General features: G+C 37.1%; 1 long non-coding RNA gene across 2 annotated transcripts in view; it reads right to left on the bottom strand.

The window, feature by feature from the left end:
* LOC118765783 overlaps positions 1–7656 on the bottom strand; it is a 23175-nt gene extending 15519 nt beyond the window's left edge. The window contains exons 1-2 of one of the 2 annotated variants that reach the window (XR_005001661.1): positions 7520–7656; positions 5995–5996 (exon numbers count right to left, since the gene is read on the bottom strand). This is a non-coding gene — a long non-coding RNA (uncharacterized LOC118765783). The remainder of the gene's footprint in view (positions 1–5994; positions 5997–7519) is intronic. The other variant, XR_005001662.1, reaches the window with a different exon arrangement.
* Between the last annotated feature and the right edge of the window lie 961 nt (positions 7657–8617).

The raw sequence follows: 8617 nt of genomic DNA, 5'->3' as shown, positions 1-8617 counted from the left end.
TATCATAAATATACATATGAATATATATCTATCTCCCCTTTACAATTTTCTATCTGTCTCTCTCTCTCTCTCCCCACTTTCTCTTTTTCTTTCTCTCATTGCCCACATATGACCATTGTCCATCTTTCTTTTCCTCGCATGACCATCTTGCTTTTCCTCCAGGACGTACTAAAGAATGGAGGTTTTCTATATCTTTTCTCTTTCCAGAGAAAATATTTCTCCACCATTCGCAATTTTACCCTTGTTCTGGTCTAACAACCCTCAATGTTTGTTTTCTTTCGGCTTCCTTGTATGCCTCCGCTGTTCTGTTTTTGTTCCCAACTTTGACCCTCCATAGATCCAAAAATTTATTTTGGCATTTATAGGAGCAACTGTCTTCAAAGACTCATATTGTGGTTCAATGATCGAAATGAGAAGTAGAAAGATAGGCGATAACTGATGAAGGGTCGTTCTTTGTGTTACTTGTTCTGTTTTGTTTTACATTTTTTCTCTCATTGTTTGCATATTAACTCATTTGTTTTCGTATTTCATGTTGTTTACTGTTGGTGATGTCCTGTACTCAAATATGCACACATATATATATATATGTATATATATATACACATATATATATATATGTATGTATGTATGTATGTATGTATATACCAGGGACGTGCCACCTAGATAAGCAAGGTAGTCAGTGCCTGCCTTGAATAAAATATATCAATAGCAACATTTTCCTTTTATGGCAAAATATACACCTAATTCAATAAAATTATGACGGTTACTCTCATTACTATGCATAAAATGCAAAATATTTTAAAACTTTTTTGTAGATTAGGTTGGCATAATTCACTCCTGCCGTTCAATCTCAGTATTTAAGCTATGCATAGGACTGCTGTAGTACACAAGCTGCGTACATTCCTACAACACCATTTTCTTTACGTGCTATAAAGGCAGAAGTATATCTGCTTTCACTTTAATCACATGGCTGTTTCACTTATTTTCTATCTGTTTTACTACATAAGGGTCACCTACTTCCTACACTGAGTAATTACTGATGGCACGTGCCAAATAAGAAACTTTATTCTCAATCACCCTTTCTCTATCTCTCCCTCTTATTAACAAAATGGTGCCTTACAGGAACAGTCCAAAGATGGCACCATGTTTAATACAGCACTGAATGACAATTAAGAATGAAAGAAAGGCTTGGCACTTCAAGCAAATAAAACAGTGTTTGTTGTTGGTAATTTAACAGTGTTACTTCACTACATGAAGTGACAAGTTTGTTCATATATCACGTGGTACCTATTTTCACTTAGGTAGTTAATTCCCTCTTCAGAGAGGCATCTCACACTTCATACAAAGCTGTTTCACTTGGCTAGCTGGAATAAATTTCCCATGATGTAACTGCTTCAGTTTCAATACAGATCTTAGATCAAGTCACTTGCTAAACAAGATTGAAATTATACATGGCTGAAGACCTAGGTGCTACAAGTGTGGTAGTAAATGTCATGTGGGAACCCTCTGCCCAGAAGGAAACCTGCTAAAGAGAATGGTATGTAAAAGTAGGGGAAGCAAAAACAGCAACATCAATAGCTCTGGGCCCTTGAGCGGAATATCATGGTTGTCACTTCACCTGATTTGTAGATTGGGAATATTTATGTGTCTGTCTTTTGATATGTTTACATTCTCTGATGCACATAAGCATCAATAAATCAATAAGAAACCCCCACTCACTGCCCAAAGACTGACTGTTGCTCACAAATCAAATCCCTGAAGATATTAGTTCTGCTCTGAGTTATTAATCTGAAATCAATTAATTGTATTTATTCTTTTATTCTACTACTTGTTTCAGCTATAGAACAAAAAAAAACATAATAAAAACTAAAAACAAAGACTTCCTATTTGAATGTGAACTGGAGAATTTGTAGGTTTATGTATTAATTTGTAGTCAAAATTAATATGTCTTGTATGTTATTGTGGGTTAAGTAACTTGCCAAAGGATACAATGATATTGCCAGAGTTTCAAATACTAATTCGTTTTGACAGGTTTGCATGCAGTATTGGAGACTACCCTCCCACTTCTACTTACACTGTGCCCTGTAGGGTCAGCTGGGCACCTCTTTGTCATTATCTATATCATTGCAGCTCATATTGATTATTTTCCTTTCTTGCTCTCTATTCTTCCTATTCTTCTTCTTCTAAATGTGAGCAACCATGCATATCCTCTACAAGAACTTGTTCTTACACCCCTGTTTAACCCATCGTCCTCTATCATAAATTTGGCCCACTGAATTACCCCCTCAGGGTTCATAGTCCTGTGAGCTTCATGATGACCTCAATAGTACCAGCAGCATAGAAAAAGCACCCAGTACATGCTTTAAGGTGGTTGGTGTTATGAAGTGCATGTTGCCATAGAAACCATAGCAAAGCAGACAATTGGAGCATGATGTGGTCCTCAGACTCATCAGATCCTGTCAAACACCCAAAGCTGACTTCAGAGCACAGTGCAGTCCTTGGAATCATCGGAGTTTGTTAAACCCCAAAGTATCCACTGAGGCATTATGCAGCTCTTGGACCCATGGACAACACACCAGCTTGGACCATGGACGTTACATCATGATGATGATGGCGATGATGATGATGATGATGATGATGATGATGATGATGATGATGATGAATGATGATGATGATGATATATGGTGTGTGTGGTGGTGGTGGTGATGATGGTGATGGTGATGATGATGGTGGTAGTGGTGATGGTGATGGTGGTGGTGGTGGTGGTGGTGGTGGTGGTGGTGGTGCTGGTGGTGTCATATATCCCTTCCTTTCACTCATTTATATTCTCTTCACAGAAGAACAAATAGTAGATTTAGCAAATAGATAACAAAGCAGGCTGGAATTGGAATTACCGAAAAAGAAAAAAAATAGTAGTTCTGTAAATCTCTTGACTTTGATTTCTCTGGAAATAACATTAGCAACTCACATCGATTGTGATTGAGTCATGTACAAACTTGCATGTAAGTGGCAAAATATTCTTCCTCTAGCCATGGTATTAACCAAACTGTTGGAAAGATTATTCCAATCTGATTTCCAAAAACCATCATCTGGTCAAATTCTCTGTAAATGAGAATGACAGTTCTTCAACCATTTTTTCTTTTTCATTGACTTCCTTCAGATGCTAAAATGGTTTATAAGTTTTGTAATCAACAAGGCTTGCTGTCCACTCATCCAGTTTAATTAACTTCAAAGAAAAATTAACTGCTTCATTTCTCTGTCTAAAGGACTATATCCCTCCCACCATACCTCTTTCTCACTCCCTCTCTCTCACTCCCTCACTCTCCCTTTCTCTCTATCTAGCTTTCATTCTGTCACTTATAATGTGTATTTTTACATCCAGTTTTTCCTTACCTTATCTAGTCTGCATTATCTCTCTCTCTCACCCTTTAACTAGCTCTCTTCCCCTCTCTCTATCTCTATTTCCTTCTCTCTCTCCCCTCTCTCTATCTCTCTTTCCTTCTCTCTCTCTCTCCCCTTTCTCTATCTCTCTCTTTCCTTCTCTCTCCCCCTTTCTCTATCTCTTTCTTTCCTTCTCTCTCTCCCCTCTCTCTATCTCTCTCTTACCTTCTTTCTCTCCCCTCTCTCTATATCTCTCTTTCCTTTTCTCTCCCCTCTCTCTAACCCTTTCTTTCACCCGCTCTCTCTCTCCATTTATCTATCTCCATCTCTCTTGCCTTCTCTTGTTTACTGTTGCTCTCTGGCTCTCCCTTCTTTTCTCAAATACCCTTTCACCTCCCCTCTTCCCGTCCCTCTCCACTACCTTATCTTCTTCTCTCTCCCACTCTTCCCCTTCGCCTGAATATTGTTGTTGCTCTTGTTGTTGAATAATTGTTTTGACTCACATCGAACCAGAAATAGAAATTTCTATAAACTGACTGAGGTACCAAAAATATTTCCTGTCATAGCAGACAATGTTGATCTATTTCATCGTGCCATAATTAGGAAAATAACTGGAGCAGTTATGATGGTAATGATAACAGGGATGAGGACGACAATGTTGATTTTCATCTCGAACATCATGGTGGTTGCAGTGGTGGTGGTGGTGGTGGTAGCAGTAGCCATAGTGATAACAGAAGTGATGCTGATGCTGATGCTGATGATGATGATGATGATGATGACAGCAATGATGAGCCGACAATGTTTGTGGTGACGATGGCAACACAATGATTCTGATGATTCTGATTCCGATGATGATGATGATGATGATGATGGTGATAATGGTTTACATCATGATCGTAAGTTGGGGGGTCGTGATGTTGATGCAGATTTAAATTCTGTGCCAAATTTGTAAATGTTTTTTTTTTGTTTTTCTTTTTATCCAATAATTCTTCTTTCCTGCCATTAAAAGACCATTCAGGAAAAGGTTTTTGCCTCTCTTCTTTAATTTTTCCATCTTCTCCAGTGTCTCTAGTCAGTACCAGGCTCCACCAACTCCTCATCTTAACAGTCATCATTGGTTCCTGGTTCTAGTTCCAGTCAGACCAAAGTCAACAGCATCATTTACTTATTCTTAGACATCAACTAGGTTACCCCAATTCAAAATGGTTAGCCTTGTACTTAAATCAGACACTTGCTGTTGTTCTTGTTATCATCATCATCATCATCATCATTTTCATCATCATCATCATCATTTTCATCATCATCATCATCATTACTATAATCAAGGTGGTGCACTGGCAGAATCATTAGCATGCTGGGCAAGACGCTTGTGGCATTTCGTCCGTCTTCTGAGTTCAAATGCTGCCAAGGTCAACTTTGCCTTTCATCCTTTCGGGGTTGGAAAAATAAGTACCAGTTGAATACTGGGGTCAATGTAATCGATTTATCCTCTCCAAACTTGCTGGTCTTGCACCAAAATTCGAAATCATCATCATTATTATTATTATTATTATTATCATTATTATTATTATTATTATTATTATTATTATTATTATTATTATATTATTATTATCATTATTATTATTCAGTAGTTTTATTTTATCACATGCTGACTCTGCACTACAGTGCACAGTTCTGTGGTTCCTAGTAGTGCTATTTTATGTATGTTATATGTACTTGTTAGTTCTGGTGCTTTTGCTATGCATTTATCTGAATATTTTTTCTTATCATACCTCATGTTCCTACTATGATAGGAATTGTTTCTGTTTTTAGATTCCACATTCGAGTTACCTCTATTTCCAGGTCTTTGTATTTTGAAAGTTTATCCATTTTTTTAGAGAAACGTTGTCATCTGCTGGTATTGCTACATCGATTAGAAAGCATTTTTTTTTCATGATCTCTGACAATTATATCAGGCCTATTGGCCTTAATTTCTCTATCTGTGTGTATTGTCATATTCCAGAGTATGGTTGCTTTCTCGTTTTCTGTGACCTTTTCTGGCGTGTATCTATACCATCTTTTTTCTGTTGTTATTCTATAGTGTTGGCATAGCTTCCAGTGTATGTAGGTCCCAACTCTGTCGTGTCTGTTTTTCCTTTGCACAGCTTCTAATGATGGAGATGCATTATGGTGTCAGCTGTTCACTACAAGCGAACTAAGGTAACACCTCTTATTTTTCAAGCACCTTCTGGAGTATTCGAGCAGTTCCAAGCAGTGCTGTTTTCTGCAAGTGCTTCACCCTTATTATAACCCCTATTTGTTCCACATACTTCTCGAGATAAATATCATAATCATAATCATCATCATCATCATCATCATCATCATAATCATTATTGTTATCATTATTATTATTACCATTATTATAATAACGCAAGTATTGAACTGGCAGAATCCTTACCACTTGATGTTAGTGCCATTTTCTTCCTACTTCAAGTCCTTTTTGCTGTAATATATTCCAGTGTAGTGCCTTGACCACCCAACTCTGTCCATGTCCATATTCCTTCTGTGCCAAAGGATCACGGGGATTTATTACATGCATAATGGATATTACTCTTTCTCATTACATACATACACTTCTTGCAAAGTTGACTATTTTTGCTTTCATGATGTCTGTCCACAATGACTGGCTTTGGGCAGCCATTATGAGTCCTTGTGTTTCTTTCTTAAGTTCTCCATTCTTCAGCATCAGAACATCAGAAGAAAAACAATGCAGTATTTGTTCTGGCCCTTCACATTTTTTACTCAAAATGCTGCCAAAGTTAATTTTGCTTTGCTTCCTTTCAAATTCAATAAGATAAAGTGCCAGTCAAATACTGGAACCAATGATATCGACTAATCTCTTCTTAAAACTGTTAGCATTGTGTTTAAATTAGAAACCATTATTGGAACCATAAAAATACTAATTCTGTTAAAAGGGATTTTATCTTGATATTTTTATAAACAAACTTTGAAGCACCATTTGAGTTGGTATTTTATAGAAAATAAAAGAAATCTCGGATGCAGAATAGCTGCAAAAAGAGCTTAGATGACCTTCTTCCTGATATAATCTATGGTAACAACAAATCTCCTCAAGTCTCAAGAATCTTTGTTAGGATTCTTACAGAATAAAAGATAACACTTTTCTGCAGCCCAGCAATGTTTCTCAGTTCTAGTTTCCTTCAACCTTTAGGTAGCAGTTTGGGTTTTGTACCACTGAAGTAATCATCATCTTAGTCTTTCCACAATCCCTTCATCCCACTGGCTATGTTCTCATACTTTTCAATGTTCTCAATTTCTTTCATATCCATTCTGTTATCATTTGGTATTACAAACTCTATGATCTTTCAGTATTTTTAATTTTATCCTATATGATCATATCTCATATATTTGCTTCAATAAAATGGTGAATCTATATTGAGATTTTTCATAAAATATGATTCAATAAATTTATTTTTATCCCGTATTCACCCTGCACTACCAAACACGGCTCTGTGTGCCATGGGTATGTGCTACGGTCTGATTTAGTCTTGTTATTTTCACTGTATCAAAAGTACTTTGCGTACGATGTGTGCAGAGCCTAGCAGTGTTATTTTTGCTGTGTTACATAGGTTCATAGGTCCTGCTTTTTTGCTTATGTATTTGTCTGTATTGTGGAGACACAATGGCCCAATGGTTAGGGCAGCAGATTCACGGTCATAGGTTCGCAGTTTCAATTCCCAGACTGGGCATTGTGAGTGTTTATTGAGCGAAAACCCCTAAATCTCCACAAAGCTCAGGTGGGGGTAGGGGTAGCGAACCCTGCTGTATTCTTTCACCACAACTTTCTCTTGCTCTTTCTTCCTGTTTCTGTTCTACCTGTAATTTGATAGGCCAGCCTTGTCACAGATGAGAATACCATTTTATATTTTGGCCATTACTACAAGTGATAAAGTCTTGAAAAAATTAAAAGGAAATGATACAATAATGCTACACCCAAAGACACAGAATCCTCTTCTTCCGCCTCCTCCTCCTCCTCCTTCTTCATATCATCGTCGTCAGTTAATGTCTACTTTTCCATATTTCATGGATCAGACAGAATATATTGAGGCAAATTTTCTACAGCAGAGAAATGCCAACGCACACCTGCTTCCAAACAAGGAAATATTCCCCCATGGCCAAGCATGTTTTGGCAGAATATTGGAAATGAATAACACAGCTTGTATAACAGTGAAGCTCATTTACGACTATCACACATGGCAAGCCAAGAAGACGTACACACATGCACATAAGTGCACTCACATGCATACACATATACACTTATGTATTCAATAGGCTTCTTTCAGTTTCTGTCAACTGAATCCACTCACAAGATTTTGATCAACTTGGGATTATAGTAGGAAAGTAGAAGACACCTACCCAAGGTGCCATGCAGGGGAAATGAACCCAAAGCCAAGAGGATAGGATGCAAATTTCTTAACCATGCAGCAATGTCTGCCCCTTATATTGAGAACAATATGAAGGACTGGACAGAGTTTAAAAAAGAGTAAATATAAAATACAATGCGAGAAATATCAGAAAGAAGATATCTCTGATATTCAAGAGGCAGAATGTAGAGACAATATGGAAAGCTGTTGATAGAGACATGAAAGCAAAATGCACAATATAGGAACAAGCAGAAATATTCTTGAAGAGGTACTTTAATGAAATGCCATAAACATTTATCAGGAGTCATAAGAATTCATTTCACCAAACCATTTCAATCAGATAACACAAATGACCCATTTTCCAATCAACTCTTGTGAACTGGTTTGCTCTCACTGGAATAATTCTTACAGTCTCCCACTGTGTATAGATATGAGAAAACATTTTGGTTCTTGTCCACTAATTTTCTCTCTGTCCCTCCCTCACTCCTTCTCTCTCTCTTTCTCTCTTTCTCTCTCTCATTCCATTTCTCTTTCTACCGTTTTCTTTTCTTTTTTTCTTCCTCTTATTGCTTTCTTTTCTTTCTTGCTTGTGTTGAAGAATCAATAGGATGATTATCCTTCAACTCGTATATATTTGTTTTGCAAACTCTCCAGGAACAAGAAGAGACCAAAATCAAAAAGGAAGTACTTTCTGGAAGAACAAAGACAATGATATTGGTAAAGGAAGTGGAAATGTGTGGCGATGGGGGAAGGGCAGTTTTGGAACATGGGAGAAATGACTAAATTTGGAAATACTCAAACAAAGAAAAATATTT

Source organism: Octopus sinensis, linkage group LG13, assembly GCF_006345805.1.
Source record: "Octopus sinensis linkage group LG13, ASM634580v1, whole genome shotgun sequence".
NCBI classification, from domain to species: domain Eukaryota; kingdom Metazoa; phylum Mollusca; class Cephalopoda; order Octopoda; family Octopodidae; genus Octopus; species Octopus sinensis.
This window is presented reverse-complemented; position numbering and strand designations above follow the sequence as displayed.